Genomic DNA, 26,304 nt, shown 5'->3' with positions numbered 1-26,304 from the left:
AATGAAAGAAACTGTGGGGAATAGGGGGACTCTGTTCTTTCTGTGTAATTTTCCTGCAAACCTAAAGCTGCTCTAAAAAAAAAAATCCTTAAAAAAGTGGGATCTTCCCAAGACAATCTTGAATGATGAGTCAGTACAGTTAACATGGCTGAAAGTGGAAGTTGGAAAATTAAAACTTTTATGTTTAAATATTCTTGATAGTGATTCCTCAAAAGCCTGATTATGTACCACTTATAATATATTACGAGGATAAAATGAGGTTCATGTATGTGAAAGTACTTTGTTAGTGGATAAGCTTCATTCTTCTGCTGATTTATATTGACTTTTTTCTTGGACCAGTGTCTTTCTTTTCTTTTGTGCTTTCCCATTCCCTACAAGTATTTCCTGCCAAATAAATCTTCATGTTGCTGAAAACTGGTTCCATGTGTTCTGTGTTGAACCTGTATTTTTATTTCTGACATCATCCTTGCCCAAAGTATCTCTATCTGAGAGAGACTGTAAGGAATATCTGCTGTTCCCACTGCAGCTGATATCTGCACGTATTATCATCAGAACTGGAGGTCAAGTTGAGTGTGCAGCTAGGTTAGTGTGAACAGTGTGGATTTCCATGCAGGAACCTGCTTCCCATGCATTTTCATGAATATGAATAGGTAGCCATTGCCCTGTGATTGTTGACTCATGCATTTCTATTTTTCTTATAAAGAAAATGGCTTATTGTGTAGCTTATGTTTTTTATTTTTCCTGGGGCTATGAGAACTAAGAACTGAGATATTTGGATGAGAGCACTATAAATAACAGAATAAATATTCCCTAAGACAGTTAGGTGTCTGATTTTACTTATCTGCATGACCCAAGGGGAAATCATGAATGACCCTAAGTAGGTACATCAAAGTTTTTACTCAGCTGGATCATTCACCTTTTATGAGTAGATTATAAAACCACAAGGCAGAACTTTGACATCTTCATTCAGTTTTATAGCTCTGTGTAGATGGTGCTCAATAAATAATAAAGACAATACTGCTCAATTGATAAAAATAGATTTTACTACACAGAGAGCATTTGTGAATCAAGGAATGAGTCACAATTTATCTGATATATTGTGATTCAATCATATTTGAGAAAGTTTAGCTGTTTGGAAATTGCTAGAACTCTAAAAGCAACAGGTACCCATTTTTCCTTACCAGCTTTGAGGAGCATGTAAAATAATTTAAGAATAAAATCAAAACAAGGGGAAATTTAAGCTCACTTATTTGCTAAAAGATAAAGAACATAGTCATAGGTATAATTTAGGAGAAACAAAAGTATGATGTTTGAGAGTATACAGACTTTTGAGAATTGTTTCCAGGTGCTGCAAGTGAGATTAAAAGCTGTTTCTAGATGTTAACCCACAAGAGTTGTTTTACCCTCTGTTTGTGAATGCATGTGCCATTATGTGAATGGAACACGATTGCCCCTTTGGGAAGACTCTCAGATACCCTGGGACATAGCTTTTCTGTTCTCTGTTTCTTACCTAGGAATCAATACTACTTTGGAAACCACCAAAATCCGAATATGTATCTTAAAAACTCAGATTTTCCAGATGAGGCTCCTTTCCAAACTGTAATCAAGATTGCCTGGCCTCTGTTCTCAGCCATCCTTTCCTTTACTTTTTCTATCTATGGATCTTGTTACCCTCTCCTAAAGGAACCCCGTTTTGATGCTCTGAGGCATCTGATCATCGCTTGAGTTCTGGCTTTCCTTCCACTCATCTTGCCTCTGTCTCTTCTCACTGCCATCCTCAAAGACTTATGTCTGGGACCCTTCATGTGTCTTTGCTCAGTAGGTGTCTCTCAATGGACCTACCCAATTTTTATTGAATGTTGTTACCCTCTCTGGCATTTCAAAGGCACAGGTCACTTACATACATGTGAATGTACATGGCAGAAAGTAAATCAGAACCCATTGATTCTGTTGCTCTTAGTTAAACATATGTGATTAATTTCCATTGTATATTAGGTTTATAAGATTAGACAGGATGTAATCTCTCTTGTCTGCTCACAATGTATGATGGGCATTGGATTTTAGCTGCTGTTTTATGAGGGATTCCTTAGTGGCTATTTATTTCCTTTCTTTGAGAAGATTAACATGAAGAATCATTCCCTTAGGACAAAATGCTCTCACCCAGCACCACCTGGACCACCTGGGTTTTGCTCTGTTGGGAACGTGAAGCCTCGGCCTTAGACTCCTTCCTATCAAGTTTGAAAGCACTAAACAACCTTTCTATGTGCTTATCTTTTTATTAGGCATTCGCTCTATCTACACAATAATCCAATAAGGAAACCATTGTAAGTTTCCCCTCATACTATGCATAAGAAAATTGAGTGACAAGGAGGTCAATTAACCGGTCCAATGTCACCCAGCCCCATAAAAGGCTGGAGTCACGACTCAAACCAGACGGCCCAGCGCTAGCAGCCTTGCTCTTGACTCCTCGCTGCCCTGTATCTGACGCGGTTTACGTGGCTTACGCCTTAATGTGAAGATCTGCCACCTCTGAGGCTTAGATATAAGGTGTGAGGCACTGCTCAAAATGAACCAGGATGCTTAGGGGAGATGCCAAAGGGAAAGCAATTTTGAGTTTCTCATAATCTCAGTCTCTGCCTCTTTTAACCAAACCAAATCAGCATGCAATCCAAGGAAAAAGAATGTGCTTGCTGTGCAGTGCATCATCAAAGGAATTTCTAGAATTCTATTCCAACAGACTGGTGCCTGAGACCTTCCTTTATAGAAATTCCAGAGCCCCCCTCTGTTTGGTTTATAGCAGTTTCAAAGGTTACAGATGGTCTCATTGCTCTAAAAATAAATATCTGGTGGATCTTTGAAACTCAAAACCCGGCCATTTCTTCATGTACTTTTGATTAATGGATTCATGAAAGTCACATAAAAATCAGCTTCTAAAGGCTTAGCATCTTTGATTAATATTGAATTTAGGCACTTGCCTATTTCTTCATTTATGTGACAAATTTTTAACATCTGAGAAAAACTTCTAATAACTTTGTATCAGTTCCTTCTTGAAAAGTTCAAAGCTGAAGCAGGTAGCAGCAGCATTAGACTACAGTAATGAAAAAACCCACTTAATTAATCCTTCCTTTGACAGACACACTGGCATTCATCCAAGGAAAGGGGAAAAACTTTCCTTAGAAAACAGTTTGATATCACAACTTATGCTTATCCCAATTAATAGCCTCTTTGGGAAAGTGAGAGAAATTGCTCAGTTGTGTCTGACTCTTTGCAACCTCATGGACTGTAGTCTGCCAGGTTCCTCCTTCCATGGGATTTTCCAGGCAAGAATATTGGAGTGGGTTTCCATTTCCTTCTCCAGGGGATCCTCCCTACCCAGGGATTGAACCTGGGTTTCCTGCACTGCAGGCAGATTCTTTACTGTCTGGGCTAACAGGGAAGCAAACCCAAAGCAAAAACGATTATTAGTGGAATGCTCAGACTCTTTCTTTGCCAGCTGCAAGTGACAGGTTGAATTCTCCATGTACTGAGATTGAATTTTCAGAGTGGGCTTTCTGAGTCCTGAGATTATTTGCTTTCAGATATCCAAATTTTTCTTTTCATGCATTATTTATGAGCTATCATATTGCATACAACTCTCAGGGGCCCAGCAAGCCTTCAACTCGTTGATTGATTTCATATCATGTCAAATATCGCAACTAATGGATCTGCTTCATACCTCGAAATAAAAATGTTCTTTTTGTGTAATTTTCACTCGGTGATGTAGGCCAATACCTTCAGCTATATAGAAAAAAAATGTGCTTATGTGTGCACACACATGCACACATGGCCAGCTTCTTACATGCTTTTAAGGTGGTGCCCCAGTCTCTGAACTATGAAAGGTAAATAAAAGAATAAACTGGTCGTGTTTACCATAGTGAAGGCCTCTTTTTTTTTCTTGTTAAGTATTAATAACATATCAATATACAGTACAGTTATTACTAATTACTGCTGGAGAAAAACAAATGGACTCAATTAAAATGTATCATTTTTCATTATCAATGAATAGTATATGCTATATTAGCATTTTTAGGAAAAGCAGCAGTCATTAGTTAAATGAACCAATAATAAATTGAGAGTGGAAATGCCCACAAGCTTATTCTACTAAAGTTGGTCCAGGTTGGCCAGGGCATTGATACCCACACACCTGACATACCATATCTGGAATCCGCTTTTTTCTACGAAGACCAAGTTGACAAGAAAATCCTAGACTGTATTGTAACTTAGTAGCTAAAAGAATTGCATTCACTTGGAAAAAGATAATTGATAACAACATCCAACTGAAAAAATTATGTCTATATTGAATATCTCCTATAGATATCTGTAAGTATTATAAAGGATGTCCAGATGAAAACATCACAATCTTTAAGCTCTGAGGAGGAAAATTGACATTCTACTTCATTACGGTGATCAATTCAAATACTAACTCTGCTGACTTGGGGTTTTCACATAGCCTCTTGCCTCTGCTGAGAACTGACTCTTTTCCTGGTATTGCTAAGAATTCTGACCTTATGTTCTTCATATGTATATGCTACCTGGGCTCTGTTCCTTCAGGAGTTTTATTCTGCATTTTCTGGTGGGAAGAGTAACTTTCTATTTGGGATCTGAAATAAAAACAAATCACCCACTGGCAGAGAAATAGACGTCAGGATACTTCCATTGTAAAGTCACTAAATCTCTCTGTCTCACCCAAATCCCAGAGATTCAAGTTAGTTCTTTTAACTATTTCACCTCCAGCATCATGCAGGCTGTACAAGGATTGGTGTCTGCTTCTTAAGTTGTTTAAGCTAGAATTCTAAGCATATTTCCACTAGACTAGGTCTATCTATGCATGATGCACTGCTTTAGGGGCATAAAGAATATAATAAACTTCCTCTTACTTTTTAAAATTTCAGGTTGATTATGCAAAATTCTCAAATCAGAAATAGCAACAAATGCTTGAATTGGTATTTCTACAAAAGTAGAATTCTTGTAAACAAAATTACCCATCACAGATATATGTAAATTTTTATACATGTTTGCTTATACCTGGTGTATAGGCTTGAGAATCTGTGATAAAGAACCCGCCTGCCAATGCAGGAGATGCAAGAGACGCAGGCTTGATTCCTGAGTTGGGAAGATCCCCTAGAGTAGAAAATGGCAACCCACTCCAGTAGTCTCACCTGGAAAATCCCATGGACAGATGAACCTAGAGGGTCACAGTCCATGGGGTCACAAAGAGTCAGACACAGCTGAGCACATACAGTGCATATGTGGTATATATTCCAGAAAAGCCTCCCAAAATAAGTGAGTTGGTTAAATTGGGAAGTTTAGTACAAAAGACTGGCTAAATTATACATGGAAAACACTAATTATTTGAGTTGAAATCTTTTGAAAATATAGGACACTACTAAGGATGGTTTCAGAAAAGCTTTATTTTTTAAATAATGATTTTCAAGCATGTTGGTTAATCAGCCTGGCAAGTTATAGATCTTAGGAGCTCAAGTGAAAAACAGTTCTATTAGTGCTGAATTTTTTCTTTTTTCTTTTGTATTTTTTGTCTCAATGGATAAAAAGGGACCATTTCCTAGTTTAGCCAATGAATATTTATCTGGGTTCCTGGACTAGTGAAGTTCAAACCACTGATTCATATTTCACATTTCTTTAGCTTTGATTTGTAAATCTTAAGTTTCCCTAATTGCTGGTGGGTAAAGATGGCTATGGAGAGCCATATTCTTAATGATGGAAAAATTTTCTGATAAATTAGGTGTCAAAATGTGGTGAAAGTTTTTGCATTATCATGGAAGATAGATATGGTATTTAAATAAATGTGTTTATGGAGAAGGGAAAAGGTCTTCATGTACACTCTAGATTTTTAAAATTGATTTTTGAGCCAAAGCTGTACTTGAAAGGACAAGAGCCCTTGAGGTAAGCTTTATTTTGTTTTCAAATCTCAAAATCAGAAAGTTGCTTACACAAAGACACTAGAGACTCCTCAGTGAACAGACACCAGGAGAGGGAACTGGGATTTTTATGAGAGATTCGTGGATATGACTGATGATGGAAGTAAAGTCCGATGCTGTAAAGAGCAATATTGCATAGGAACCTGGAATGTTAGGTCCATGAATCAAGGCAAATTGAAAATGGTCAGACAGGAGATGAAAAGAGTGAATGTCAATGTTTTAGGAATCAGCAAACTAAAATGGACTGGAATAAGTGAACTTAACTCAGATGACCATTATATCTACTACTGGGCAAGAATCCCTTAGAAGAAATGGAGTAGTCATTATAGTCAATAGAAGAGTCTGAAATGCAGTACTTGGATGCAATCTCAAAATGATAGAATGATCTCTGTTCGTTTCCAAGGCAAACTATTCAATATCACAGTAGTCCAAGTCTATGCCCTGACCATTAATGCTAAAGAAGCTGAAGTTGAACGATTCTATGAAGTCCTATAAGACCTTCAAGAACTAACACCCACAAAAGATGTCCTTTTCATTATAGTGGACTGGAATACAAAAATAGGAGGTCAAGAAATACCTGGAGTAACAGGCAAATTTGGCCTTGGAATACAGAATGAAGCGGGGCAAAGACTAATAGAATTTTGCCAAGAGAACACACTAGTGAAAGCACATATCCTCTTCAAACAACACAAGAGAAGATGCTACACGTGGACATCACCAGATGATCAATATCGAAATCAGATTGATTATATTCTTTGCAACCAAAGACAGATAAGTTCTATACAGTCAACAAAAACAAGACCAGGAGTTGACTGTGGCTCAGATCATGAACTCCTTATTGCCAAATTCAGACTTAAGTTAAAGAAAGTAGGGAAAACCACTAGACCATTCAGGTATGACCTAAATCAAATGCCTTGTGATTATACAGTGGAAGTGAGAAATAGATGCAAGGGATTAGATTTGATAGACAGAGTGCCTGAAGATCTATGGACAGAGGTTTGTGACATTGTACAGGAGGCAGGGATCAAGACCATCCCCAAGGAAAAGAAATGCAAAAAGGCAAAATGGTTGTCTAAAGAGGCTTACAAATAGCTGTGGAAAGAAGAGAAGTGAAAGGCAAAGGAGAGAAGGAAAGATATAGCCATCTGAATGCAGAGTTCCAAAGAACAGCAAGGAGAGATAAGAAAGCCTTCCTCAGCGACCAATGAAGAAATAAAGGAAAACAATAGAATGGGAAAGACTAGAGATCTCTTCAAGAAAATTAGAGATAGCAAGGGAACATTTCATGCAAATATGGCACAAAAAAGGACAGAAATTGTATGGACCTAACAGAAGCAGAAAATATTAAGAAGAGGTGGGAAGAATACACAGAACTATACAAAAAAGATCTTCATGACCCAGATAATCATGATGGTATGATCACTCTCCTACAGCCAGACATCCTGGAATGTGAGGTCAAGTGGGTCTTAGCAAGCATTACTACAAACAAAGCTAGTGGAGGTGATGGAATTCCAGTTGAGCTATTTCAAATCCTGAAAGATGATGCTGTGCAAGTGCCGCACTCAATATGCCAGCAAATTTGGAAAACTCAGCAGTGGCCACAAGACTGGAAAAGGTCAGTTTTCATTCCAATCTCAAAGAAAGGTAATCCCAAGGAATGCTCAAACTATCACACAATTGCACTCATCTCACATGCTAGTAAAGTAATACTCAAAATTTTCCAAGCCAGGTTTCAGCAATACGTGAACCATGAACTTCAGATGTTCAAGCTGGTTTTAGAAAAGGCAGAGGAACCAGACATCAAATTGCCAACATCCCCTGGATCATCGAAAAAGCAAGAGAGTTCCAGAAAAACATCTATTTCTGCTTTATGGACTATGCCAAAGCTTTTGACTGTGTGGATCACAATAAACTGTATTCTGAAAGAGATGGTAATACCAGACCACCTGACCTGTCTCTTGAGAAACCTGTATTCAGGTCAGGAAGCAACAGTTAGAACTGGACATGGAACAACAGACTGGTTCCAAATTGGGAAAGGAGTATATCAAGGCTGTATATTGTCACCCTGCTTATTTAACTTATATGTAGAGTACATCATGAGAAACGCTAGCTGGAAGAAGCACAAGCTGGAATCAAGATTGCTGGGAGAAATATCAGTAACCTCTGATATGCAGATGACACCACCCTTATGGCGGAAAGTGAAGAGGAACAAAAAAGACTCTTGATGAAAGTGAAAGAGGAGAGTGAAAAAGTTGGCTTAAAGCTCAACATTCAGGAAACTAAGATCATGGCATCTCGTCCCATCACTTCACGGGAAATAGATGGGAAACAATGGAAACAGTGTCAGACTTTATTTTTCTGGGCTCCAAAATCACTGCAGATGGTGACTGCAGCCAGGAAATTAAAAGATGCTTACTCCTTGCAAGAAAATTATGACCAACCTAGATGGCATATTTAAAAGCAGAGACATTACTTTGCCAACAAAGGTCTATCTAGTCAAGGCTATGGTTTTTCCAGTGGTCATGTATGGATGTGAGAGTTGGACTGTGAAGAAAGCTGAGTGCAGAAGAATTGATGCTTTTGAACTGTGGTGTTGGAGAAGACTCTTGAGAGTCCCTCGGACTGCAAGGAGATCCAACCAGTCCATCCTAAAGGAGACCAGTCCTGGGTGTTCATTGGAAGGACTGATGCTGAAGCTGAAACTCCAATACTTTGGCCACCTGATGTGAAGAGTTGACTCATTGGAAAAGACCCTGATGCTGGGAGGGATTGAGGGCAGGAAGAGAAGGGGACGACAGAGGATGAGATGGTTGTGTGGCATCACCAACTCAAGGGACATGAGTTTGAGTAAACTCCGGGAGTTGGTGATGGACAGGGAAGCCTGGCGTGCTGCAGTTCATCGGGTCGCAAAGAGTCAGACACGACTGAGTGACTGAACTGAACTGAACTGAAAGTCCTTATTACTAACTTCTAAAACATGACCTGATCAATTAATTAATTTTTAATTAATTAATTAATTTTAATTAATTACTTTTCAAACTTGAACTTTTTATAGTAGTTTAGGTGTGTGAATGATTAACACATAGATATAAAATTAAGAACCATATATATTTATATACTTGTTTTAATAACACCCATTATATTATTTCATCTTTATTGTATAATTGTAATAGAGAAATATTAGATACCACTTAAGGCTGTGTGAGACCCAAGTAATTAGGTTCAGGGTTTGTAAAAAAGAAACAAAAATCAAAGGACAGCTGAAGAGCACAAAGATTCCTGACCAGGAAAATGACATGAATGTAATCCCAAAATTTCAGAAGTAGAAAAAGATTGTCAAGGTTTTTGGCAACAAAATGACTTTGTGACCCTAAGGGAGAATGACTGAAAGATTGAAATATATCAGCAGAATACAAGGGGAGCTCAAGGGAAAACCAGCCTTGATGTCACAGGAGGCATCTACTGGTCCATCTCCTTTTACTGCACATCACTTTGTGCACTTGTCATGGATAACAATAATGAAAATGAACTCACTTAGGATATGACTCTTTATCTCTCCGTGGAAAGATTGCAAAACTTCATCCAAGGAGTCATATTTTAAATAAATCTCTTAAAATTACAACATCATTAGACCTAAGAATACCTTAGCTACCAAACAAGTTTGCCTTTGAATAATACCAAAGTGTTTTCTAAAAACTAGAAATTGAGGCAGCCTGTTCATTTTTAGAGTATACATTGCTATATTTTTTCATTTTTTTTTTAATAAAAAAGAAGGTCAGAATCTTTTAAAGTAACAGGTTAGAAAATGTTTTGATTTGTCCTCTTCCCCACCTTCTCCATTCCTAGGAAATAGGAAAGACTTTATGTACTAACACTAATATCTATTCATTTCACCTTATGTCAAATGTATTCACAACTCTGCAGCACAAAATAGTATATAAATTACAAAGAAAATGTGTGCTTTCTCATTTATATTCTTATCTTCAAATTCAGACCATCAGAACAAGTTGAAATGTAGAATTTAAAACTGAATGGGCTGTAAGATCAGCTCACGTTAGGCTTCTTATTTTACAGATGAAGAAGCAAGCCTGAGAGTGACCTGTCCAAGGTCACAGGCTTTGTGAATGGAGCCCTGATTGAGAGTTTTTGATTGTCACTCAATTCTGTCTTTATATCACACATCCTTTTAAACCATGGAAGAGAAAACTTCCCCAATGTATCATGCCAACCAGGGCTATCTTCTTAGTTATTTTTCTTTTTCCACAAACATATTTGTTAATCTATTAGAGGCCTAATATAAAATGGTGCTAGCAAAAATGTTACTATTCTCCCGAACTTTGAGCATTGCTCTTTCTGCCAGTATATGAGTGGCTACCATCTACTTACAGAGGAAATTCTATGTTCGAGTATACAAAGGTGCTCTCACAACTGGCCATTGTATGCCTGTGGCATTATGGGGCATAATCATACCCTAAGGTTAGAAGAGGCCTCCAAGAGCATCTTATCCAAGTTTATATTTTTATATGAATAAAATCTCCCTGACAGATGCGAAGTGACCAGCAAAAGTAGCGCTACGTTGACCTCTCTGTTCTCTCATTAAACTTGCCCTTGTGAAGAACAGTCTACATTGGTGAGATAGTTGCTCAAGGTCAAGGGCATATGTGGCCCTGAAACAAAATCCGTTTTCTCCCCACATGAGAGCCAAACCAATTTCTAGTTTTTGTTAAGTAGGGTCAAACTTTTAGTATGTCTTACCATAAGACATAGGTACAAGTTGAGAAAGATTTGGATAATTCTTGGATATCAGTTTCATAATAAATTTAGGAGATGTTAGACATGTTTGGGGAGAAGGCAATGGCATCCCACTCCAGTCCTCTTACCTGGAGAATCCCATGGACGGAGGAGCCTGGTAGGCTGTGGTCCATGGGGTCACTAAGAGTTGGACACGACTGAGCGACTTCCCTTTCACTTTTCACTTTCATGCATTGGAGAAGGAAATGGCAACCCACTCCAGTGTTCCTGCCTGGAGAATCCCAGGGACGGGGGAGCCTGGTGGGCTGCCGTCTATGGGGTCACGCAGAGTCAGACACGACTGACGCGACTTAGCAGCAGCAGCGGCAGACATGTTTTGAGGTATTGCAACAGTATTTTGACATGATGTGATCATTAAGAGTACAGGCACTAACCCAGAATGACTGAATTAAAATGCTGGCTTTGCCACTTTCTAGGGGCATGAATTTAGCTTCTCTGATGCACAGCAGGGATAAAGTTACTCCCATCTCATGGGGTGGTTGTGAGAATTAGATGAGTTATACACACAAAATGCTTGGTAGCTTGGCACATGAGCATCTAATTAATGCTTGTTATTACTATTATTGATGCCTTGGAAGGTAATCAACCCTCTCCCAAGATATCTACTGGGAAAATAGTGTGACTTTGTAGCAAGGTTGTTCAATTTAGTTTCTGAAGTTTTCAGGGTGTAGCTCCTCCAATATATATTGGGTGAGCACTTCTCTGAGATTTTAATTCCTCTGCTGAACACACTGGCAATATTGCTTTTTCTGTTTACTTCATGTGGATAGTTGCAAATATCAAGTGAATTTATGACTGTGAAAATGCTTTCCAAAGAATAAAGCTATTGACAAATGGACATAATTATTTTTATTCTTTTCTGCTGCCTCTGTTAAGAGATATAGCCTGGCTGAACAAAAATTCTAGCTGAGTGTGAGAATTTAAAAATTCTCACATTTCCTTGTAGAGCCAACATTTCCTTGTGGACACCAGTTGGAAGTTGGGTTTGGAGGCCTGCTTAGTCAGTTAGTAACATTTACTGAATGCTTAACTCTGCATAGGACACTCTTGTTATTTTTCTTGTTGTTGTTCAGTCACTAAGTCATGTCTGACTCTTTACAACCCCAGGGACTGTAGCACACCAGGCTTCTCTGTCCTTCACTGTCTCCTGGAGTTTGCTCAAGCTCATGTCCATTGAGTTGGTGATGCTATCCAACCATCTAATCTTCTGAATGGACACTCTGGACAAAGATTTTACACATAAATTCCAAGGTCTCTGTCATTAAAGTGAAAGTTTTATGTAAAGGTGGTATTCAAGAATGTTCCATGATAAAGGACACCAGCTCAGACTGCAATTCCCAAGTATTGTGCTGTGGGATGCGGCTTCCAAGATGCCAGCTATCACTCTTCCTTCTCTCCCAGAATGTGCTTCCTGCTTCACACATCATGAGATGGAGCTCCTCTCCTCGATGTGGGCTGGACTCGGTAACTTGGGAGACCAACAGAATATAGCAGAAGTGACAGGGACTTCTGAAGCTCACTCATTAGCAGACTTTCAGCTTCTTGTTGGACTTCTTAAAACACTCACTCTTGGGGAACTCCCCTTCAGAATGCACATGCTGGGGCCACAGGGAGGAGCCCTAGTTGGCAGCTCTAGCTGAGCTCCAGCCTGACATTCAGCAGCAGCTGCCAAGCCCGTGAGTTTCCTCCCCACCCAGTCAAGCTTTCAGACGACTCCAGTCCCAGCGGCCCTATGACTGCACCTGCATGAGATTCCAAGTGAGAATGGCCCCAACTAACTCCACATAGCACACAGAAGCTGAGAGATAACAAATTATTATTTAAAAACACCAAGTGTGAGGGCTGTTTTCTTTGCAGCCATACTTATCTGAAACACACATGATTTTCTTCTGAGGTAATTTTCAAATTGTGAAAATTGGAAAAAAGTGTTTAATAAAAATCTTTTGTGTGCACATTTCAAATTTGATAGATCCAGTATCTAAAAAAGCATTTGGAATGGGAAATGTTTCACTCTTGTTTAAAATAATAATAAGAAAATTACTGTACTATTATGGGTTGAGAACCAGTTATATGTCTGTCATTCACTGAGTACTTTATACACTTATCTCAGAGCTGGGTTAAAACCAAAGTTATTTAAAAATCTTATTTGGTTTTGCTATACCACATAGCCCATTATATGTTATCTTCCTTAGAATGTAAAGGATCAGTCCTGATGAATTTTACACTTTCCAGGTAGGAAGTTCTAGACCCTTTAAGAAAGCAGCATGGAGAATACTGGATTTTTTTGCTTGTTTTTGACAGTTGGCGCAGAACCTGACACATAATAGGTGCTTAATAAATGGTTGTTAATAAAGATATTTATAACTTGACCAGTTTTTCTCTAAAGGTACCATGTAGCTCTTCTACCTCTTGACTCTCAGACATTATCTAAACATTTGAGGTCTTTTCTTCCTCATAGATTGGTCACCAAATTTTAATTATTGTACTTACAATTCAAATTCAACTTTAAAAGTCAGCAAAATTTGTACTGCTTTTCTTTAAATATTTCTGCAATCAATAGGGTACTGGCAAGAGCCCCACTTCCTGCCGGATCTCTCCTGCCACCGTGCTGGGTTTTGCTCACTCCTTTGGCCATTCTGGTCTCCTTGCTCTTCCTCTTAGTTGCTAGGCGCTCCTTCTGTGCTTCAGGTTCTCTGCTCCTTCAGATCTCTGCTCCAATATTACATGATCAATGAAGTCTCTATGATCACCCAGTTAAAGCAACCAATCCCCCTTTCCTACTACCTAGACTTCTTACCCTGCTTAATTTTCCCCTCATAGTATGCATCATCATCCGACAAGGCATATGTGTGCTCTTTAGCCCCTTTATTAGAAAGTAACCTTCTCATGGATAGAGACTCAGTTTTGTTCTCTGTTACATTTTCAGTGCCAGAAACAGCACCCCATGTGGCAGAGCTGAATGAACAGACATTATTGAATGAATGGATGTCTATGACCCAGTGGATGAACTGCAGCACGGAAAAGCTGACCCCATATGAGAAACAGTCATCCCTTTATGTTTCAAGTTAGGAGCATTGGTTAACATTCTGGGTTTTCACTTTAAAGAGAAGAAAACTGAAAGTGTTGAGAAACTTTCAGTGACATACTCTGGAAATAGGTAGTCACCGGTTGATCATTGTACATAGAATGGTTATAAAGATCATTGCTGCAATGCTGGCCAAGCTCCAGAGCCCCACCTCTCCCTCATGAAGGAGATGCTTATGACAGCCCTGGAACAGGTGACAGAGGAACCTCTAATCTGAGGACCAGAAGAAAGTCAGAGTCAGCTGCAACCAAGAATAGTAAATACTTTATGTAATGAGAACCAAACTCTACCATGATTTTGTGTGGGACTTTGGCTTGGTAAGTACTATGTATTACAAAAAAATTTTCACAGCTATTTTCACGAAGGGCTAATTTTTATAAAAATGGATCACATCGATGTTTCTTACAGCATCTGTGTTTATGGATCTCCTGATCACTTGAACCAGGCTTCTACACAGATACATCACCACTGCCTAGAAGAAGAAGGATGATAAAATGGAAGAGAAAATTCTCCCAGGGCAAAAGTGCTCAAGATTTAGAGTTATAAATCTCAAGTTTCAAAGCCTTGACAAGCATCATAGGGCTAAAGGAGAACTGAAACCCATGGAATAAAGTAGGATGTCTGCGTGGCAGAGCGATGGACAAACAGAAGCTTAGCCTTCTTTCCTACAGCCAGACCTTTTCTCTTTTTTTTTTTTTTTTTAACCTTGAGTATTGCATTTCAGGGGAATGTGTTTTGCTATACTGTTTGGTGCCTGGGCAAGAACAAACCTTTCTAAGATGGCTTTAGGAAGATGTGCTGCTTGCCTGGACTTTCTAACACTGAGCATTAGAGCCTTGATTATAATGAAGAAAATTCAGCCTCATGTAGCTCAGGTCTACACCTCTCTGTTTTTAGGTTGAGTCTGTAATTACTAAGTTCTTATTCATCATATCTCAAAAAACTCACAGTTCAGCCAAAATACTTGAAAATTGGGTTCTAAAGAAATAGTTCTCTTAAATGTGCTCTGCAGAATGCTAACTGATTTATTTGTCTAAAAGCCTGGTGTAGTAGTGAAAAGCATGGATTTTGGGAAGAGAAGATCTGGCTTTATACGCTAGCTCTGCCGCCGGGTGAGTTACTTTACCTCTCACTCTCAGCTCCTGTTTCCCCATCTATAAAATAGGGACATAAATATCTTCCTCAAAATGGTTTTTTAAAAAGATTGAAGTATAGTTAATTTACAACGTTTCAGGAGTACAGCAAAGTGATTCAACTATACATACGTACACATATACATATACAGGCTTCCCAGATGGCGCTAGTGGTAAAGAATCTGCCTGCTAACACAGGAAATGCAACAGATGTGGGTTCAATCCCTGAATCAGAAAGATCTCCTGGAGAAGGAAATGGCAACCCACTCCAGTCTCCTTGCCTGGAAAATTCCATGAACAGAGGAGCCTGGCTGGCTAGAGTCCATGTGATCACAAAGACGGACACTGCTGAGCACACACACACACACTCACACACACACACTCACACACACACACTGATACACACGCACACGTATGTGTGTGTCTGTATGGTCAGCTGCTCAGTTGTGTCCATCTCTGTAGCCCTTTGGCCAATAGCCTGCCAGGCCCCTCTACCTACGGAGTTTTCCAGGCAAGGAGACTGGAGTGCGGTGCCATTTCCTTCTCCAGGGGACCTTCTTGATCCAGGGAACGAAACTGCTCCTCTTGTATCTCCTGTATTGGCAGGCAGATTCGTTACCACGAGCGCCATCTGGGAAGCCCATATTTATATGAATCTGAGAAAGAATATATATACAGATATACATATTTATAGTCTTTAAATCCAAAAAAGATATATATACATATCTTTTTTCAGATTCTTTTCCTTTACGGGTTATTATAGCATATTGAATATAGTTCCCTGTGCTATGTAGTAGGACTTGCTGTTTATTTTATATATAGTAGTATGTATCTGTTCATCTCAAGCTTCTAATTTATCCCTCCTCCTCTTTCTCCTTTGGTAATCATAAACTCATTTTCAATGTCTATGAGTCTATTTCTGTTTTGTAAATAAGTTGATTTGCATCATTTTTTAGAGTCCACATATAAGTGATTTTGTACAATATTTGTCTTTCTCTATCTGACTTATTTCACTTAGTATGATAATCTATCCAATTTTCTGCAGATGGCATTATTTCACTCTTTTTCATGACTGAGTAGTATTCCATTGTATATATGTACCACATCTTCTTTATCCATTCATCTGTAGAGGGACACTTAGGTTGTTTCCATGTCTTGGCTGCTGTAAATAATGATTCCATAAACATTGAGGTGTATGCTTTTTTTCTTTTTGAATTATAGTTTTGTATTTTCTGGATATATTCCTGGAAGTGGGATTGCTGGATCATTTGGTAACTCTATTTTCAGTTTTTTAAGGAACCTCCATACTGTTTTCCATCATGGCTGCACCAATTTACATTCCCATTGACAGGGTAGGAGGGTTCCTTCAAAAGGATTTTAGTGTGGATTAAATCAGAGAAAGTCGGATGACGGCTGAGTTTAGTGTTTGGTATATATTAAGCACTCAACACATGACCAAAAAAATAAAATAAAATAAGAGTTGGGGGCAGAAGGGAGTCTCCTGAAGTGGATGCTGTCTTTTTGGCCATCTTTCCTGATTCCGCTGTAAAAACTCATCGTCTGTCATAAAGTGACTCATTCTGGTGACCACTCACCTTTTCTCTAGCAGTGATAACCTGGGGTTTTTATTGTTGTTGATCACTTCATGATCAGTTTGCTTCATCTGGACAGGTGGTTAGTCCTGCAACAGTGTCTTCCTATGAAGCTCTGTGCCCTGTAATCCCCTCCTTTGGCTTTGCCTGCCTACATCTGAAAACTCTGTAAACTCAGGAAGCTATGTCTGATGCACAGAAAGGGGGCTGTTTAATATGTTAATTTGACTCTGTTTGCCTCTGAATTTTTTATTCCACATGGGTTTAGTTCTGTGGCTCTAATTTCATGCTTTGGAGGCATAAGAATTTATTATTGCTGCCATGTGCTATTCCATCACTTGGCACAGTGCTCAGCATATAGAGATAACCTAATATTATTAATACTATTTAAATCTATAAGAGGGCTAAGAGTCTTCATAGGAAACCAGAGCCAAAACTCAAATGTAATATGGCAAGTCCCAGCACCAAGCCACCAGAAAGCAGAGGCCAATGTATTTAGAAAATTCACTTCTGCTTATGGATAATGAGGATTCTAATAAGATATGTGACTGCAGAGATGTGAAGGAAGCCTGCGATCATTCTGCTCCTGTGAAAACTACATTATATCATTAGGGGGGAAAAGATATAACTCCCACACAAGGAGTAAGCTGGAAGAAAATTGAACATTTTAAATTATTAAAGGGACTTGACTCAGAGACTTTGATCCTGGCTAAGCTTTCGGAGTATGCAAACAAACAGCCAGATAAGAAAGTGTAAATGACCTAGTCAATCAGCTATCAGATAGCATCACCAAATGAACAGCGCTGATCATCCTTCAGAAAACTTATCAGACTGCAGGGAGAGGTTATTGAAGCATTTAGGCATGCCTAGCACACTGTCACTAATACATACCCACACTTAACTGGGCTAGTAATTTCATTCTACCTGACAGATAACAAGGAAAACCTTAAAAAAAAAGTCAGCTTTAGCAAACTACCAACAGTTACAAATGAAAAACAAGAGAGAGGCAAAGTGTGGATCAGAAACAAGATTTCAATGTTGAGGAGTTTTATCCTTTGACTTGTAACAGAAAGAAAAATGAAAAGTAGCTTAGAAAGATACAGAGAATGAACACTTGTGTTAATACCATTACATTGAACTCTGTTATCTTGTTTTGTAGCAAGTGCTCCATAAGAATATGGCAACTTGAAAAATTTGCAATAATCAAGAGATTGATTCATTAATTTCCTCTGAACCTCCTTCCTATAATGTAATGGACCTGGAGATACTGAGATAAATGGAAGTCCTTGCTTTAAAGGAGCTCATAGTTTATTTGAGAAGGCAATGTAATCAGGTAAATTGTGTATAATGTCAAAAGTGCCACCATGCATATAAGGGAAAAAAAAAAGGTGATGTCCTGCAAGGTTTGAAAATGACTTATGAATTTTTTTAAAAAATGAAATTATTTTGTAGGAGAATTTTAGCTCAAGTGTACTTTGTTATTTGAAATATATTATATTCCTTTAACCATGCCCTAACCTGATAAGTAAAAGGTTGCAGTATTTAAATGCAATATTCATTCTCCTATCCTTTAAGCTGAAGAGAAAGTGCACGCGAAAGAATCTCATTTCAGCATAGAATTGTGGCCAAGAATTGGCTGGTGATAGAATCATGAGTTAGAAAGACTGAGGCGGTCACATAGGCTGAACTCCCACCTGACACGTGACTGTCCTTTTCCACGTCTGCGTGCGTGTCTCTACCTCCTCCTGGACAACTCCAAGGGCAAGCAGTCCCCCTGTGAGTCAGCTCCTGTAGGAGGCACCTCCTTTATACTGAGCAAAGTTCGCTGTCTGCTCATTTCCCTGTTGCTATTAATTCCATTTTCTGGAAAAGGAGAGTAGACCGTAGTATACCACCCACAGGATACTCTTAAAATATAATCACAGCTCTACTCAAACTTTCTCTTAAAAAGATAAGACATCTTTCATTCCTTTAGACATTTGTTTTGGAGCATTATTTCTAGATTCCTCACTCCAGGTGCAAATCCTTGAATCTTCCCTGGGATATTAAGCCCTCTTTCCTACCGTATCCTACCCTAGGCTTGGTATGTGGTATTTATCACTCTGCATGGAGCATCCTTGGTAGTCTTTGCCTGTCTGGCTTCTCTTCTTCCTGGAAATTGTCACTCATTGCTTCTCCCTTGCCTCCCAAATAGTATTGAGTAGCCTTTCTCTGTGAATTTTTCATCTTTTGTATAGACTTCTTTAATTCTTATACTTTTAACTCTAATGCACAGCTAATAGATCCAATTGACCAAATATAAAACTCTCCTTTTCTAAGCTAGTTATGCCTAAGTAACTTCAAACAAGAGCATACTATGAGGCCCATTAGATTCCTTACCAATTAACTCAGAGGATATTAACATCAGAGGCAAGGAAGTGTCCATCCAACACCCACCTGCAGTGTCAGGGAACCAGGAATCAGGTACAAGACACGGTGCTGCTTTAGTCTCCAAGCCCAGTGCTGAGCTGGCTGAAGACACAGTGTGCATGCTGTCATGTCTAACTCTTCACAACCCCATGGACTGTAGCCCGCCAGGGTCCCCTGTCCCCAGAACTTTCCAGGCAAGAATACTGAAGTAGGTTGCCATTTCCTCCTCCAGGGGATCTTCTCTGACCCAGGGTTTGAAACCGTGTCTCCTGCACCTCCCCTGCAAGGCAGATGAAATCTTTACCCCTGACTCACTGCGGAAGCCCAGCTTAAGATGTGACCTGGCTAATATCTCCATCCTTGAGGTCATACGAAGGAGACAAAGTGCTCAAAGAAAGAAACAATGATTGGCACATGTCTGGTTCATTTGTTAATATACTTCTGCATCTGCTTGGGTGGGAGAGGAAAGTAGGACATACAAGCGACTCTACCCACATTTGAAAGCTGTATTCCTAGAAAATATGTCCCCGAAGTATCATAGACTCTGACCAGCTAGAGCAAGAGTTCCCCGTCTTGGAGGGAGGGGGGCAGAGTTCCTTTCTTAAGAGCACAGTGTAGAGAACAGTGCTGTCCGGTGCTCACCTGCTTACTTGTCTTTATCCCTCACAAAGTGGAGTTTCTTGAGGTATTTGAGTGTTTTGGAGAGAAATACTTATATCTTCTATGAGGTAGTGCAGTAGTAATATTTACCAGACACTCAGTAGTACTTGCTAAATGAATTGTAGACTCCTTATCTCCTAGTCTGTTAGAGCAACTCTTCACATGTACCTGGAATTAAATGAAACTCCTCATGTGTAACACGCCCCACAACAAAACTCTCCTGGCTGTTGCTCCCTGATATGGTTATTTGGCCTCCTTGTGAGGGCTTGTTACTTCTGTTTGTGCTCGGAAGCTAGTCTAGCATTAACCAGCTGATTTATGAATGGTGGTTTCCGTGCTCTGAACGGATGCTCTGCAAGAACGGAGGCACAATCTGTGCTGGTGGACTCCACAATCATCCCCTCCATCAGACTTTCCTCTCTTCTAGAAACAGTTTACAACGTAGATTTAATAGAGCAGAGCTGTTTTAAAAACTATGCTGTGTCATATAATAACTTAATGTTATTTTATACACTTTATCCTAAATAGCTCCTGCTTGTCCATCTATTATAATTCATTTGTTCCACCAACAATTATTGAATGACTATGATGTATTTAGCCCAGAAGAAGAAAAAGTATTTAGCATAGAATTTGACACAAAGTAAGGATTTAATAAATATTGCTTTAAAGTGATATAATTTAATCTTCACAACAATACTTTGAGGTAAAATTTGCTATTACTACATTACTGATGATCAAATAGAAATGCTGTGAGTCTAGGTAATTAACTCAAAGCCATAAAAAGACCAGATTTATGAGCTATGGCTCTGATTCCAGTGCTTACTCCACACTGCTTTTTGCCTTGAGATGAGCAGTAAATAGTAGGCTAATGTCAAGTTGTAGTGGGTCTAGACTGCTGGATTAAGGGAGCTTGGATTTTATTCAACATTCAGTGTTTCAGTGAATGACTGGCTAAAATAGTTTTTCTCATCCTTACTTGAACTTCAGTTTTACTGAAGTTCAGTGAACTTTTATCAAAAGTGTTTGATAAAAAAATTAGCCATCATCAGATTCTCCTTTGTAGATTCTGATTCAGTGGGTCTCAGGTTTGGACTGGAATTCTGTATCCTTAGGAGAAGGCAGTGGCAGCCCACTCCAGTGTTCTTGCCTGGAGAATCCCAGGGACGGGGGAGCCTGGTGGGCTGCCGTCTATGGGGTCGCACAGAGTCGGACACGACTTCAGTGACTTAGCAGTGAAAGTGAAAGTGTTAGTCCCTCCGTTGTGTCTGACTCTGTGATTCCATGGACTGTAGCCTGCTAGGCTTCTCTGTACATGGAATCCTCCAGGCAAGAGAATTCCACCGCACTCCAATTCTCCACTCCACTCCAGGGGTAGGCTGCCATTTCCTTTTCCATGGTATCTTCCTGACTCAGGGATTGAACCTGGGTCTCCTGTATTGCAGGCAGATTCTCTTCCACTGAGCCATCAGGGAAGACAATTCTTAATGGGCTCCCCCTAATAAGCTTCTGATAAGGCAAACTTAGAAAACACTGGGCCAAATTGCTTGTTTACTCTTTATAATCTTCCTGTCATTTTTCTTGACTAGACTGACATATAATCAGAAGTCACGGAAAGGAAGCACAGTGTTGGATAAACAGGCCTTCTCTGACAGTCCACAGGAGCAGCCTGGTTGCCAGTGAGCTCTGGATCTCCTGGGCTACCCTCAGCAGCTATTGCTGCCCACACTGCAGATCCTCTGGGCCGCTTGATATCGGGGATGACTGTGGTCAATGCACCTCGTAGTGAGTCTCAGGGGATGGCTGCACCCTCACCTTGAAGTACTAGCTTTGGCAAACTCTCCACTGGCAAGTGCACTTGCTGATGCCTGACACATAGGATGAAGTATTGATGATGGCACATCAGAAGCTCATTCTAAAAAGGGCACTTCTAAAGAGCTCTTCAGAGGGAGGCTGCAGAGAGACGGTGCTCTTTGCAGCTGGGAAAAATGCAGCCTAAGCAGACATGCCTCTTTGAAGAGACTGACTGTTTTAATACATTTGTTTAAAGTGACACTATATTTAATGTGTGAGAAATCTCTTGAGGGGAAAAAGTCATATGCCCAAATGAGGGTGTGGAAGTAGAATGTGTCTGAAACTCTCCTTTGTGATTTGTTCAGCTGAGTCTGGGATGTGCAGAGGAAATCACTTTTGCTGTTTGGCCAGTGTTAAAAAATATTCATGACACTTGTCAAAGATGGTAAGACAGACTTTATTTAAGACTCTGTTTCTAAGTGTAGGGACCCCTCCAGTGGGATGTTCCAATGGGGGAGAGAGATTGGGCTCAACGCCGCACACAGCCTGTGCAAGTGGGAATTTATTGACACAAGATTCTCACTAAAGACAGGCTAGGATGGTCAGACATACATGGAAAATAGTGGAGGATGAGGAGCCTGATCAGATATGAGAGTGATCAGATAAGGAGGAGGAGGGATTCTTGCTAAACTGACATAGTAGGATTCTTGCTAACAGCTAGAGTTTACAAGAAAGTAGCCACATGGGCCTAGGAGATGTTTCAGTGGCCTGACTAAAGGCGTGGTCAAGCAAAGAAACTTTGCCATCAGTGTTACTGAAAAGAGAAAAGAGACTTTTTCATCTTCTCCATGAATTATGCCTCAAATTCCTTGAATTCTTCCTTGAATACTATGCTTAAGTTGCAACTGGCAACAGAAGCTAATTTCATGAAAATTAGTATGGCTCATGTGTGATGAGCGGGAAAGGGTGAATGCTTTCCTTTACTGGCCTCAAGCCAGTTACTGCGGCCCAAGAGTTGTCACAGCCTTGCCATTGTCAGATTTTTCATGACAAGAGAAACAGAGAGACCGTGCCTTCTGGGTTTAGAAACCATAGGACTCTCAGAGTCATGTATCAGAGATATATGGCTTCAACTGCAGAAAGAACAATTTGCATTTTTTTTCCTTGTGGTGATAAAATGATCTCCTACTTAGAGTCATATTTTTGGCACTGCATTTAGAAAACAGATTTAAAGAAAAAGAATAATTGATAAAGTAAAAGAGAAGGCATATTAGCAGTAGAAATGGCATTTTTACAGTTAAGAATCTTATCACAATCTATTAAGTAAACTCAGAGAGTCAACCAAGAACTGTGCCTGCCTGATACAGGTTTAAATGATAGCATAAACACAAATATATTTTCAGTTAACTGTTTTATAATTGTGTACTTATCTTAGTCATAATATTTTTGGTCCCTTCTTTCTTTGCTTCTAACCTCTTCTCTATTCAAGAACCTTTCTACAAGCAGAAAACCCCAAATCCAGGAGGAATTAGGTAATCATGTAGCAGTCACTAATATAGAATCAAGTAGTCTTGGGCATCCTGACTACATGTTCCATGAGCCCACCACCTCAGAAGTGGGCGTAAACATGAACGATTCCTATGTTGGAAGTAACAGGAGCCAAAAGTAGAATTAGGGTTTAAGAACTCTTTTATTCTTGAATCCACACTTTAAAAAATTTCATCTGATACTTTGTTAACTCCATGTTTTTTTTGCACATAGTTGATATTATAGCCTATATAAATTTTTGATGTTAGAACATCATCTTTGCATATTGCAGAGCTCCAGTGCAGAGTAGGAAATGTATCTGCTACCTAATAAACATTTAGTGAATAACAGTAAAGTCTGAAGAAACTGTATTTGTTCTATCGGGCACAGCTAACATAGGATGCAAAACCTTAGCACTAGGACACACTTCTACCATTGCCATATTTAAGGGGCAAAATGATCCGACAAAGTTCATATTATCTGATACATTCCTCAAAAGGTTTATATTTGTATAAATCAGGATATCCTTTGTTGATCAAAAAGATTCTACGGACTTCCTCTGAAAAGACATCACCCAAATAGTCAGCGATTTCTCCTTCTGTGGATGGAGTCATACATAATGAATGTTCTCTGATGCTGCAGGAGTTGTGCGGCTATAATTAATGTTATAGAGCCCAGTGGAGTTCACTTAATCAAGTCTGTAATGGTGTATTGACTGTAAAATCTAATGAAGTGATACTAAACACAGTTGATTTGAGATTGGAGTGGGAGTGTTCAAAGGCACGTTGGATGCCATTTGTAGCCTACAATGTTGTTAAGGACAAAGGCACAAATGGTTCGGATAATGGAAAACCTCCTTGTTTTCCTTTTGAAAGTCATTTCTACTGTTTTTGAGTTGAGAAAAATCCTAGAAGCCACTATTCAAAGCCTGTTTGCTCTCCATGTAAACAGGGCATCTCATACTCTGAAGAATCAAAAACAAACTTGGATCTTCATGAATTTCATCTGAGATTGGAAAAATAAACTCTTATAAAATCTGTCTCTCTGCTGTTACTGGACAGTTAGTCATAAAGTGAAAATAACTGACTGGACGTGGTTATCCAAAGGTTAGGAGTCTGGGTGAGTGCCTGCTTCACACTGAGAAGGAAAGAACTGATTGTCAGTAATTTATCAGAAGGCTTGAGAAATATACAGGAATTCCTCAAGAAATAAGATAAAGAACAAAATTTTAAAAATGTTTAAGAAGGGAGCATGTGTATGCGGGAGATGTAACAGGAAAAAAGATATTGTATTAGTTTAGGAGTCAGGATGAAAGTCTTCAGTCTAGAGGAAATGCCTGTGTGAACTTTTTAAATGACCTTGGCGGAAATTGTGAACAATAAACTGGATCTGTGCCACAAAAAAATACTGAGACCAAAATCAAGGTGATAGAGTGAGAGGCATGGAATAAAATTACTCAGTACATTGAAATATAAAGCAGCTATCTGCAAATATTAATATAGGAAATATATAGCTTGGAAAGTTTCACTGAAGGGGAGAAAAAAATTAGGAGATAATGTCAGAAGTAATATAATAGTTTATTTCCATGGTACTAAAGGATGCTCATAGCCTTAATGTCCAAATCCACTAATGGAAATAAAGTTTTGCAAGCATTTGCAGAGGCTAGAAAAACGCAAAGAGGAATAAAAGAGCTCAGACACAAGATTTCTCCATCCTCCCATGACAGAATTTCTCTGGTTAGAAAACTGTCTTCATTTCCAGTATCCTGAATTAGAATAAAGATCACACACTTCTCCCCGTTTTTGAAATAGCCACGTATCCAAAACCACCCATCAAGGTTTCAGTTATGTTTGTATTGTAATTTTTAAAGCAAAAGTAAAGTCTTATATCTTGATTAGCTTGTTGACATATGTTTCCAATATTAAGTCAGATAAAGCTGACCAAGGGCAGGAGAAGCAGTAATAAAACTATCCTCAGGAGACTTCCAGGTGTTACCTAATTTGTCTGTCCTTCCTTCCTCCCTCCCTTCCAATAATATGTAGGACACCCAGTAAAACTAGAAGTCCAAGTAAATGTTAGCTTCTGGAGTATAAGGATGGTACATACAATATTTGAAACATACTTATAATACAAAACCACTCCCTGCACAATTGACAGTCAAATTCACCTGGGCATCCTGCATTGTTTTTCATTTTTTTCTTTACTTTGACAAAACCCGTATAACATAAACGCTATTACCCTAACCGTTTAAAGACTGTAATGGTATCAAGTATATACATATTGCTGTGCAGTCGTCACCACCATCCCTGTTCAAAACTCTCCATCTTGCAGAACTGAAGGTCTATGTCCATCAAACAATAACTCAGTCTCTCTCTTTCCCACAAGGCCCTGGCAACCACCTTTGTACTTTTTGTGTCTTTGTTTCTGACCACTTTAAATACCTCATACAAGTGGAATCATACTGTATTTGTCTTCCTTGTGACTGGATCATTTCATTTAGCATAATGTTTTTAAGACTCATCTATGTTATAGCATATATTAGAATTTCCTTTTTTAAGGCAGAAAAATAGTCCACCATGTGCATATATGCCCCATTTTGCTTATCCATTTATCCATCGGTGGATATTTGGGCTGCTTCCACGCACCACAATTATTAAGCCTGTGCTCTATAGCCCAATGCTGTTTTCCAATTTATGAGCATGGGCTGTCTTGTCATTAATTTATATCTCTAATTTCAGCAATATTTATAACTTCCATTGTGCAAGTCTTTCATTTCCTTGGTTAACTCTTTAGCATTTTATTCTTGCTGATGCTCTTGTAAATTATTTTCTTAATTTCCTTTTCAAATTGTTCATTGTTATTGTATAGATATGTAATTGACTTTTGTGTATTGACTACTATTTTGCTGAATTTGTTTATTAGTTCTAACAGCTTTTTGTGTATGGAGTATTTAGGGATTTCTCCATAAAAGATCATATTATCTGTGAATGGAGATTATTTTGCTGTTTTCCTTTTTAATTTGGCTGCCTCAATTTCTTCTTACCTAATGACTTTGGGTAGAACTTCTAGTATTACACTGAGTAGAAGTGATGAAAACAAGAATCCTTGGTTTATTCCTGATCTTAGAGAAAAAGCTTTCAGTTTTCATTACTGATTATGATGTTAATTATAGGTTTTAAATATATTCTTTTATTGTATTGCATTCTTCTATTCCTTCTATTCTTAGTTTGCTGAGTATTTTAATAATGAAAGTGTTGGATTTTGTAAACATTTTCCCCACATCATTTGAGATGACCATGTTTTTCTTTCCCTTTCAT

Source organism: Dama dama, chromosome 3 (assembly GCF_033118175.1).
Source record: "Dama dama isolate Ldn47 chromosome 3, ASM3311817v1, whole genome shotgun sequence".
Lineage (NCBI taxonomy): Eukaryota > Metazoa > Chordata > Mammalia > Artiodactyla > Cervidae > Dama > Dama dama.
The sequence above is the reverse complement of the archived record's forward strand: the minus strand, read 5'-3'. Positions refer to the sequence as shown.